Raw genomic sequence first — 12698 nt, 5'->3', positions numbered from 1 at the left:
GGTTATTCTAATAACCTTTTAAAGCAAAGTTATCCAATAACCAGGCTAGCTTTTTTAATAAGCCCAGTTGTTGAATTAGTTAGGAAAAAAATATGAAAAGGAGCTGTGTAATATTTTGGTGTAATATAAATCTCTTTACAAGTCCTTTTCAATTTTGCATTTTCTACTGTAAGTTTTGGCAGTGACATTAGTTCAGAGGATTCCTCTTCTTACTTTGAGGAGAGTCAAATTTTCAACATCTGATGGAATGACACAAATAGAAATTCTTTGAGTTTTTATTTAATTTCTTATGCAGTTTTAAAATTTAACACAAAAGAATTATTAACGTAAGTTAAATGTTTTGTAATAAAATCTCTACTTGTTAAATAAAAATTTTGAATAGAAAGTTATGACTAATTTTTATAGAGGTACAATATTCAAATTATACAAAATAAATGGAAATTATTAACTGTGCTGTAACTTGATATTTTCTCTTTGCATTTATTTAGATAATAGATAATTGACTACAAATTTTATAAACAGCATTTAAAATTAGGGATCTACATATATTTTAATATATATATAGGCATTCAATTGAGTTTTTGAGTAAATATTATGTCATAAATTGTCAATTTTTAAAATTATGCCATCTTATGTATACTATGTATTATTTTAATGTACTCAGTTCCCTTAATAATACATTGTATTGAAAACGCTGATATTAATTAGGTTGCTGTTGACTTTACAATGTTTTCTTCCTTGATTTATGTTTTAACAATTAAATTATTGTTTTCTATTAGGAATCACTTTTATAAAATATCTTTAAATGATGAAATCAAGTACTTGTTATATTATTATAAATATAAATTTTGTGTTATATTACAATTCTCATATGTCATTAAATAAGTGATCATTTCTGAAATCAAGCATTTTCATTAACAGGCAACTATATTCCACAGTGAACTGTCCTAATTAATTAGCCCCGATGTGCTATACTGAGATTACATCATTACAAGTAAAATGTGTGGAGGGAAAAATTAGATCCCACAATTTTTAAAATAACTATTAGTGATTATGTTTCTTATGGTGAGTATAGTATGGGATTACTTTTACAATTGTTAAATTCAATTGATAAAATTGTAGGTTTTATGTAAAATAATTCACCTAAATCAAAGATTCTGAGCTAAATGGGTGGCAGAATGACAGTGTTTCTAGTAGTATGATCTTTTGAACATTTGCTTGTGTTCCAAAATCACACTCAATTTTATAAAATGTATAAAAAATAGAAAATGGTGACTAGGTTCTTATAAATTTAACCTTTCTTAGGAATCACTGGAGACGTCTGTGTGTGCTGCAAGGAGTCTGTGGGAGAAGGGGTCACTCTCACCTGAGCGCTGGTTCCCCTGAGACTGTCGGAGCCTGGAGGAGAGAAGTCTAAGCGCAGGAAAGCACATGTGCCCATGAGAACTTGGAAACTCAGCCCATGTCTGATCAGCCTTCACCTCCAGAAGCTGCTGTGCTGTCTGAATGGTTCGCAATGATTCTGAGGGTTTTTCTAAACAAATACCATTCTTGCTCTCTTTGCTGTAATCTAACATTAGGTGCCTCAGATTTTTCTCTGCCAAAATCTGTAAAGGAAAAACAATTGAAGGCATTTTAGCCATTTTTTTTAAAGTAACGTATTTCTGAAGTCAATGATTTACTTGCTGTGGTTTACAAATCAGATGGACTACCACTGGGAGAGTTCTACTGTCTTAGTGCACACATTGAAAAAAAAGTATTTAAAAAAAAAAAAAAGAAAAGAAAACGTGGTGAAGTAGTGCACTTTTGAACCACTTCTATCTTAAAATTTTGTCATTCTTTTTTCCCTGGAAGCCAAATTATTAACAATTTAGAGTAAGAGTTAATGAAAGTAAGCAGCATATTTGTCACTTAATTCTGCCATTGCAAGAGGTGAATAATTATGCACACTGTCAGTTACTACAAAGAAGAAAGAAGAGAAGGAGTAGCGGGGAGAGGAAGAGGAAGAGAAGGAGGAAGAAGAGGAGAAGGAGGAGGAAGAGAACAACAACCCTCACCACTACAGCAAAAGAAACGGAGAAGGAAGGAAAGAAGGAAGAATAGAAGAAAAGTAGAAAGGAGAAGTTTCTTCTACTAAATAAATCAGTGGTCAAGCACGGAAGCTGTTTCAATTTTTAATTATAAAAAAAGTAAAGATGACAGAAGAATTTCTTGTATACTAGATCTCCCTAGGTCGATCAAGATGAGGATTAATTCACTTCTCACAACAAACCTTTACAGTGCAGGGAAACTCAGGCAGAGATATTGAGTAACTTGCTCAGTGTCATGCAGCTTTCATGTTGTGCAACTGGGGGTGGAACCAAACATTCTAGTTCTCATCGCCAAATCTTAACCCCTGGTACCTGAAGGATGTCCTGGCTCTTCAGTGTGGCTGGGAGCAGATCAACTCCCTGTGGTTATACTGAGTGCTCTCACATGTAATGGGGGATTATAATGCCCGGGTTGTTGCAAGAATTAAATTTGTTGCAAGAATTAAATGATGCAATTGTTTAATGTCATATGCTTTCTACTGTTTGTGAGTTGGGGGCAGGGTGTGTGTGTGTGTGTGTGTGTTTGTTGCTCATGTGTCTATAATCCTAGAATTACCATATTGTCTTCATTGTAGTAGAAGCTCAATAAATAGAAACAATTTAAACACTGTGTTTAAAGTGTTCTTGGAGAATAATTTTAATCATTAAAAATCTCATTATTATTTTTATTAAAATTGTTATTTGTACATTCATCATACCCTATTTCTGTTATGAGACCACAGGATTATTTAGTTAAGAGATGGTAATTGACCAATTTTTATACTCTCTAGTTCAATGTGTCTTACACAGTGGGCACGAAATAAATATTGGCCAAATGCAATTAAGTGGCCTTTTACTGCAGGGCATTGTAATTCTTTGCTCATTTTGGAAGTGCTGAAGTAAAGAGAGGACTTGTTTTGCAGACTTAATATTCATGAGGTATCTGTAACGATGAGGCAAATTTACCCTCAAACTGTCTTTTTCCCAAGTGTCATATACACCGGAGAGGAAACAGCAGAACCAAACCTGGCTTTCTCTGAGGACTCCCTAGTCCGAGATGACTTGTGAAAACGGGCAGCACAATGTGAAAGAGAATGTACTTCAGGAAGACAAACATTGAAGGACATTTTATAACCACAGATGCAGATGAGAAATCAGAAAAACACACAGATGGAAAACATTGATTAATAACAGTTTCAAGATCAGCGACCGACCTCCTCCTGAAATAGTCATGCAGAGAGCAGGTGTAAAATGTCTTACTTTCACTCCACATTTTTGTTAGATTAAAATCTTTAATGTTTGCTTTCACCGTGGCTCCTCTTAAGGACATGAACACAAGGAAATAGCATGTTTTGTGATGTCAAAGGCTGCTATTAACTCGATAGAGCCGGTTGCAGACCTTATGAGTCCAGTCTTGTCTCTTGGCAAGCCTTCTACCTCAGCAGGGGAAAATCTGAACTCTTCTCACCTCTCTTTGATTTCCAAGTCAAGCAGGTTTATGGGTATACCCTCTGGCATCAGGCTGAAGTGCAGGGGCCTGTATCTGTAGCGAGGGTTAAAACAAGACAGGTCGTTACGTTGATCGGACTGCTGGAATGAGTGTGTGTGCGCCTGTGTATGTGCGTTCCTGTGTGTGACCTCACAAAGCCCTGCTTAGTGTTCCCATGTTAGGACATCCCATGTCCATCACCCACATAGACCCACATGGAGTAGGCGCACTTCATTATACAAATGATGTTGATGTCAGCAAACTCGAAAGCACAAAGAGAGCAAAAGTGATAGAGGGGCTGAAAGGACGGATTTATGAGAATGAATCACATTTTGTCTGGCTTACATAATGCTTTTGGGGAATTCTAAACAGGAGCTCTGAGAAAAAAAATACCTGGAAAACAATAAAAGGGCTGAATCTTAATGAGTAGGAAAACTTAGGGGAACAAGTGAAGAGATGCACAAAAAACTCGGTTAGATTAAGTGGGGACACCTACGCTTTTATGCTGTGATTTCTGAAGAAACACATGTGTTGCTGGAGGACCTGGTAGAAGACTCATAACAGGGTTATTATTTTAGGCGAAAGTGAATGGACCGTATAGATTTAAATTGCAAAAGGCCTACTGGAAAATAAATAAATGATGGATGTAAACCCTAGCACATGCTAGAATCTGAATTATCTAAGGAGTTGGAACCTTCACACGTTAAATCTGCTAGGGGAGCTCTCAGCAGACAGTGTGCTGGGATCTGAGTGAATCGCTGTGGCCTGCTAGGGGCCATCAGTATCATTTCCCTTTCTATACACTTGGCTCCACACTTGATTATAGAGGATAACTATCTGACAGTCTGACCCCTGGGAATAAAGTAAATATCAACTGGGTCTTGATATTTGCTGACATCGGGAAACAAAGGAAAAACCCATTTACCTATTGACGTGAAATGCCAAGTGAGCACAAGTGCTTCCATTCAATGAAAGTTGACGACGCCTTGCAGTAATTTCTCATAATTTTTCCCTAAAGAGCTTTGCCTTTGCCCTATTTTTCAGACTCCTTCCTGTGAGCTGAGTCAGGTGCAAACTTGTTTTTCCTGGCCAGGTACCCACTGCAACTAATGGTGACATGGCCGGTGACCAATCTCCTAACAACAAATAGGAAAGTGTATGTACACTGTGGCTGTAGCCATGCTGGGGAATCGATTTGCAGCGAAATACCTTAGACATGATGATAACTACATTAGATTTTATGTGTTTTAGACTTAAAATGTTTGATTAGCAGTGTGCAAAAGTGTGTGTGTGTCCACTGGGGAGAAGGTCATTACATTATTGCAAAGACAGGAGATTACAGACAAGATTAAAGAGGTTATATCATGAGTCAGAGACTGTAGACCGTAGACTGGTGTAATTTTTGGGAATTTGGGATATTTTGACATATTCATTGTGATTAAATCCACCACGTATTGCAAAGTCTGGAAGTGAGATAAAGGCGAGAATAAGTGTATTTTATGGCTAACATAAAAACCATCACTAAACTTCCTTCCCAGCAGATTTCCAAGGTAATAATTACACTTTTGATTTACAAGAAGTATAATGAATTTGAGATCCTCCAGTTTGTATCAAATGTCCCCTTAATACAATAAACATATATTTCTTAAAATAACCCATTTCATAGCACTCACTTTAAGCAGAAACCACATGCCAATTTCCTATGTTGCAATGTTTTCAGAATCCGGTTTCATAGGACATTTTCTTTCTCATGCTGGGGAGTTCCCCAAGGGAAGACCAGTACCTGTTGAAATGCTCCATCCTTGTTGGAACGGGTTGTAGGACGATTTCCCTGCAATTGACTTACTGAGGCAATGGTGATTTTTAAACATTGTCTTTTCCTAGTTAATCTCATCAAAGTGACGAAACTCTTCGGTCTGACTACATTTACTTCTCTGTGAGTTCAGCACTATTTCTTCGGAGGTTAGGGGAAACAGAAGCCCCCTCTCCTGGCCTCTGCTGATATTTTCAGGTTTTCTTCTCTTGCCTGGCTTCTCCCTGCCTCCTACTTAGCCTCTGTCTACCCCTCATTACCCATCCCCTCCACAGGCTTTCCTCCCCACTCTGTTACCCTCATGATAGGCGGATAAATCACCCTTTAGTGAGGGTGAGGCCAGTCCTAAATTGGTGAATTGGGAAGATTATCCAAATGTTCTTTTTCATTCACAGACTACAAGGAATATCAACTTTAGTTTTTCTGTACCAAACAGAGAAATAATTATGACCCTAAATACAGTGGTAAAAAAAAATAATTGTGCATATTGAAGAACCACTTTTTCCAAACGTGACTCTGAAAAATGACAAAGTAGTTGAAGCTCATCATTTTTCAGGAGATTCTCACTTCGTTGATAGCAAACCTGAACATTTTAAACCAAGTGGGTGATGAGAGGAAGCGAGGGAATGCTGTATGAATAATCTAATGATGCTGTAAGAGAAGGAATATTTGTTCTTAAGGAAAAGTTAGTCAAAGGGCGCCTTGCCCACAAATTATACATCGGGGAGGCAGTCTTAACTTCCACCCATGCTCACGGGCTCATCTATCAGACACATTTTGACAGACAACACAATTACACAACGTCTCATTATTTACAGCCACATGGCCTCAGCACGAGACAACAAGAGTGAAACTCCCACAAGTTTTTCTTCCGTCTTGCTGGGACGGAAAATGCCAGCCACCTCGGCATTTTGTTTCTAACACTTGTTTAATTGCTCAGCGACAGGGCAGAGACTGTAGGGACGCTGCCCAGAAGCTAAACCCCAGCATGACATGCCCGTGAGACCAAGGGTGTCCGCCTTGCACGTACCTTTGGAAACGATGCCATGTGTCTAATGAGTGTGGACACCATGCCGGATCCTATCGCATGTCAGGTTTACACCTGAACTGGTACAACTGGGGAAAGCAGGAGTCCTCTAAAACCAGTTGTCCCTACAGAGAGAGCTCCAACTGCCCTGCAAGCTCTGACACAGGCCGAGACCAGAGGCCCTAAACAAAGGCGTGCTCCCTCAGCCTCAGCTGGAGACAAGGTGCCCGGAGCCTTCTCGTCTCCCGGAGAGAGAGGCCTGGAGCAGCAGGTGGCAGCATTGTCACAGCCCTGAGGCCAGCCTGGGCTGCAGGCACACCCTCCGTCCCGCAGGAAGTTTTGCATATGGAGGGGTACTTCGACCTTTTGTGGATTTATTGTTACCTCCTTGAGGGCTCCATTGTTCGCCTGCCACTAAATCCAGTCGTTAGAGTCGTCCAGCACTTGGGGTCGACTCGTCTGAATGACTTGCCTTGGTCAGTTTTGACTGCACGACACAACCTGCATTCTTTCTCCTTGGTTCTGCCAGACTGAGGTCTTGGGACCACAGAGAAACCGTGAAGGTCTGTCTCTTGGAGCTTTAAAAAAAAATAACGCCAACAACAACGGCAAAGAGGAGTGGAAGAGAGAGAAGGAAGTGGGGAGAAGAAATAGGGGGAAATCCAATGTAATGTCCTCTTTTCCTCTTTAACGTTGAGAGTAAGATAACTCCAGGTAGGGGGGATACAGATTTTTCTCTCCTTCATCTTCCTTTCTTTAATCGCTTTATTAAGTAGTGATTGAGACGGGAGGCATTTGATTCCTACTTTTCATCTGACTCTGGGTCCGGTTCAGCTCACGGAAGCCGGGACGTGGAAGGGATGGCTGAGTTTCCCTTCACACCATTAAGGAAAAGAATAGCCCTGATCTAGCAAGTTCCACTGATTTCAGGGGAAACGGGGTCTTTTTCCTCTTTCCAGCTTACCAAGCCAGAAGCACGAGACAGAAAGAGAACGCATTTTAAATAAAACTGGAGCGTGAGCATGTGCCAGGCTAAACTCACACGTGCAGGGAGGGACTAACGTGGTCCCTTCGCATGGCGGCAGGCAGCGCGCTGGCTTTACCTGCAAGCATGACCCAATTAGGCTTTGATATTGAATTGCACTGGTGACATAGAATGCAATTTTTTCTGTCTTTTTGTTTTTGCTCCCTGTACTAATGCACACACAGGGCATTTCCAGTCCTGATTAAACATTGTCCTGTCTCTATAACTCCATTATGCACACATTCTATCTGTCTGTCTCTCTCTCTCTGCAGGTGCACACACACACATACACACATACACACACAGAGACACACATGCTTTCTTGCCCTCTCCATCTGAGTAAATTAGTAGTGATTTCTTATATATGTTTAATAGTTCACAATAAAACCTCCTTCCGTTAGAGGTACATCCAGCTGCCACAGTGGAGGCCAAAAACTGACACCACTGAGTTGCAGAGGCAGGTTATGTTTAAAATGATGCCAGATTGAAGGACCAGGATTCATTAAATCCGGCAGAGTTTCTCATTAAACATGTGGATTGACAGTCAGAAGTAACTGTCATTTGTGGCTTTTTTATAGTCCCCCTACTCGATAATTTTTTTTTTGCACTAGTGATATTATATTTAGAATAAAATAGTAAAATTGTGACTATCCGGAGACTGGTAGATGCCTGCTTTGGATAAAAACAGCAGTTTGCTCCCACTGCCTTCCTACTCTCTCTGTGAGAAGGACTCGAAGAACAGTTAAGCCCAATCAGGAAGCTGGTCACTAATATGCCCACTTTAAGTCAAAATAATAGATAGAATAAACCCCCTGCTACCTGTAATATATTTAGATATTAATTATAAAGAAATTCACAGCAAGGACTTTTCATTCTATTAGCATTTAATTCATGCGTGCATTTCACTTTAACTACAGCCAATAAATCCTTTATGGCAAATTCCTCTTAATATGACTATGGAAGAAGGGTCAAAAAATTAACATCTTTTTATGCTCAAAAAAGTGACTTGATGAAGGAAAAAGACACACTCATTACAAAAATACCATTTTTCCTCAAACATCTGAGGCCCCTAGGTGACACTATTTTGCATCTTAACATAAAATATGTAATTCAGAACCTTCTGGTGTTAACAGATAGCGCCAGAGTACTCTGCCCTGGGCAGTTTGCAAAGATGCAAGATAGTCATGCCTTGAGGTATGTAAAGAAAATATTTCTTCCATAAATATGAGATCCTGATTGCCAATGAGGAGATATTCTGGAAAACACTGTCAATATAAAATGTCATCTATGGGCAAAGATGCTTTCCTGAATTAAAAAAATTATGTATATGCATCTTTGTGTGTATACACATACACACACATACACATATATATTTACATATTCAAAAATGTATGTAAATGATGAAAAAAGCTGTAGGAAATACTCTTTCAAAAATAAATGCAGTCTTCCAAAGAACAACCCGAAGAATCTACTTGTTACTTGGAGATTTTTTACTAAGAAAGGCATCCGTGAATCTCTGCCCTGTTTTGCTTCACCTTTCTATTTATTCACTTCCTTAAATGGATCCTCTTATAAACATTAAGTGTCCTGAGAAGCACACTCCTCTCTGGGCAAAGCTTTCTTCATTTTATACGCTTACTTTGTGGAAGGAACAGTTCAATTGACAATAAACTGATTTTTCACTCACAGTCTCTTTTCTTCATTCTGTCAGAAGCTTGGATTTCTCTCTTAAGGTAGATTCTCGAAGGCCCCTTGAGCTGTTATGAATGTGAAAGCACTTTCTCTGGGAAGCTTTTTCTCATTCTTTTTTCTCATTCTTTCAATGAGAATTCATTTCAGAGGGCTGCTTTGTAGCCTTTGTGTATAAATATAGATAGACGTAGATAGGGAAGGAGTAGATCCAGATCCAGATATAGATATGCCTGTGCTTAGAGGCTCTGGGTGTCACCTTCCCTCTGATTTGCATGCCTGCCTCTCTTCCCCTAGGGCAGGCAGAGAAGTTCTGGTGCTTTTTGTGTATCACTGACTTCCCTTGTCAAGCACTTTAAAAAATAAATGATTAGGAATTTATTTTAAAAAAAATCACCTTTGTCCTTGGATCGTAAAGCATTACTTGAACATTCTATCTGAGCATAGCATAAACCGTAGTAACATGTGCAATTTTAAATCAATAGTATCTTCATGATCTTGACATTCGTAATCTTGCAAGTCAAGATCGCAAACAATATCCTCTTCAAGTTACTTAAAAATTTTGAATTCTTACTGAATAAAAGAACCCAGAATACCTAAAAATATGTTAGCCAAGTAAACTTTGTGAAAAAAAAATTATTTAAAAGAATGTAACCAAATGCCTGAACAATTCTGCAGCTTGATTCAAAAGGATATGGAAAATTGAAGATGCCCACAGAATTTCTCATGGTTTTTTGTCCATAATGGATGTTTTTTTGGGGAATATAGTCCACATGAAAAGCTAAGCCGTGAATTAAATATGTTTATTAAACATTGCCATTTTCTTATTTATGTGATTCAATAATATATGAGATATATACGTACGATAATACTGTCATGTTTAATTAGTGGGAAAAACAGATTGTTCATTAAATACAATTGAGAAAACTGGATAGCCATCTAAAAAAATACAGATTAAATAGCTCAGATTTTGCAGTGCATTCTCTGACTACAATGAATTAAATTAGAAATCAATATCAGATACCTGAATAATGCCACAAAATTTGGAAAATAAGCAACATACTTTTAAATAACTTCTGTGTCAAAAAGGCAATCCCAAGGGAAAATGGAAAATCTTTAAAAATAAATTACGTTGAAAGCATGTCATAAAAAATGTATAGGATGTAGATAAAGTAGTACTTTGAGGAAAACTTATAGCATTAAACACTTAAGTCAAAAATAAGAAAGGTCTCAAGTCAATTGCTAGAACTTTCACCTCAAAAAATTAGACAGAAAAAGAAAAATAAAACTAAATTTTTTCTTTATAAGCATAAAGAAAAAATAAGAAATATAGCAGCAAAAATCAATAGAATTGAAAACAGAAAACAAAGGAGAAAACATTCAATGGAATCAAAGCAGATTACTTTTGAAAGGTCAGCAAAATTCATTAACTTTTAACCAGACTTACCAGGAAAAAAAGATCACATTATTAATATTAGAAGTAAGAGAAGTGACATCACTAGAGATTCTGCAGATATAATATAATAAGATATAAGATAATAAGAAAATATTTGTAAACAGATGCAAAAGAAGTGATGGCCTAAGTTTTGTGAATGATACAAACTGGCAAAGCTCATTCAAGAAGAAATAAATTCCCAGAATAGTATAATTCTATTAAAGAAATTAAACTTATTTTAAAATAGTCCCACAAATAAAACTCTGGACCTACATGTCTTTACTGGCAAATTCTATCAAACATTTCATGAAGACATAATATCAATTCTATAGAACCTCTTCCAGAAAATACAAGATAGTGAAAACTTCTCAAATTATTTTATGAGTCCAATATTGTACTAGTATTAAAACTAAATGAAAGTATTACAAGAAAAGAAAAATATAGACTAACAATCCTCATAAACATGGTCACAAAAAATTTAACATAATAAAAGCAAATAAAATCAAGCAATAGATAAAAATGATAAGTCATAATTGAGTATGAGTCATATTTTCAACATTTGTAAATCAAGCAATGTAATTTTCTATGTCAAGATGTTAGAGGAGAAAACCTATATAATCACTTCCATGGAGGTAGAAAAAAATGAACAAAATCCAACAGTCATTCCTGATAAAAACTCGGGAAACTAGCTGAAAAAGAACATTAACTTGACCTCACAAGGGTCATCTACAAAAAAAAAAAAAAATACCCACAGTTAATACCGTATTAACAGTGAAAGACTGCACATTAATGCAGAAAGACCCCTAAGATTGAGAAGAAAGCAAAGGTGTTCTCTCCCACCACTCCTATTCAATATCTGAATTAATTTTCTATTGCTATTGCAAAAAAATTACCACAAAGTTAGTGACTTGAAACAACGTATGTTTATTATTTTATATGTCTGTGGGTCGAAAGTTTGACGTACTTCCTACTGAGCTGCAATAGAAGTGTCACCAGGCTGTGCTTCTCACTGAAAGTCATAGAGGATAATGCATTTGTTGCTCATTCCACTACTTGGCAGAATTCAGGTGTAGGACCGAGCTCCCATTTTCGCACTGGCTGTGCACGGTGGGCCATTCCCACACTCCGGGTTCTGATCCTTCTTTCTCCATGCTCAAAGCTATCAATGGTGAGCCAACTCCCCCTCACCTGCTGGATCTCTTCTCTTTGCTCATCCTTCTCACTTGTGTCATCCTATCTGAAAGGACTTCTCATTTTTAAGAACTCGTATGATTAAATTAGGTCCATATGGATAATTCAGAATAATCTCATTGACTCGAGGATAATCCTATTGTCTGTATTCCTATACACTCCTGCAGTCACCTTTACCACTCACGTATTTACAAGTTCTGGGGATAAGGGTGTGAACATCTTTTTCTTTCAGAGGTTTGGGAGCTTTACTCTGCTTACCACAATATCATAGTGAAGGAACTCTAGTACAATGAAACTAGAAAAGAAAAACCATGAGAAATACAGAATATTGAAAGAAAGAAAGAAAATTATCTGTACATAAACTATATGGTTATTGGTGTCAAATGTTCAAAGCATACACAAAAATGCACTCCCTGATACAGTACATGAGTTCAACAATATTGCTGCATCAAAAGTCAATATATAAAAATCAATTGCATTTTTGTACACTAGCAATCCACAATTGGATAGTAATTTAAAACATACACAACTTGTAATAACACCAAGAAAACTTGAAATACTTATGTCTAGATCTAAGACAATTTGTTTAAGATTTGTATGATGAAAATTATAAACTTTGGACAGAAAAATCAAATAATGACTAAATTAAAAACAGAGTGTTTATGAATTGGAAATCTGAATTTTGTTAAGATGTCAATTTCCCCAAGTTACAAATTTGAAACAATTCTAATCAAATCCTTGTGGACATTTTTGTTGAAAGCAATAGCCGACCGTAAATTCTATATGGAGATCCAATAGAGCCGTAAGTGAAGTCTCCAAAATTACCAGATAAAACAATGAAACAAAAGCAAATTTTCCTTGCTGGAAGAAGGGACTTTCCAGACTTCACAAAATCTAAAGTCTTTCCCTTATTCTGCCACAGAGAATGAGATGACCTCCTGTGTATGTGCCGTCTACAAAG

At 37.2% G+C, this 12698-nt stretch overlaps 1 long non-coding RNA gene across 1 annotated transcript; it reads right to left on the bottom strand.

Annotated features, from left to right (window-relative positions):
* Positions 1–1311: 1311 nt before the first annotated feature.
* LOC114678734 (uncharacterized) lies at positions 1312–6803 on the bottom strand. The gene is made up of 3 exons (XR_013418152.1): positions 6402–6803; positions 3538–3612; positions 1312–1607 (listed from the first exon to the last, which is right to left on the bottom strand). It is a non-coding gene; the product is annotated as an uncharacterized LOC114678734 (long non-coding RNA).
* Between the last annotated feature and the right edge of the window lie 5895 nt (positions 6804–12698).

Source organism: Macaca mulatta, chromosome 6, assembly GCF_049350105.2.
Source record: "Macaca mulatta isolate MMU2019108-1 chromosome 6, T2T-MMU8v2.0, whole genome shotgun sequence".
NCBI lineage: Eukaryota > Metazoa > Chordata > Mammalia > Primates > Cercopithecidae > Macaca > Macaca mulatta.
Note: the sequence above shows the minus strand (reverse complement) of the source record. Positions and strands in the feature narration are given on the sequence as shown.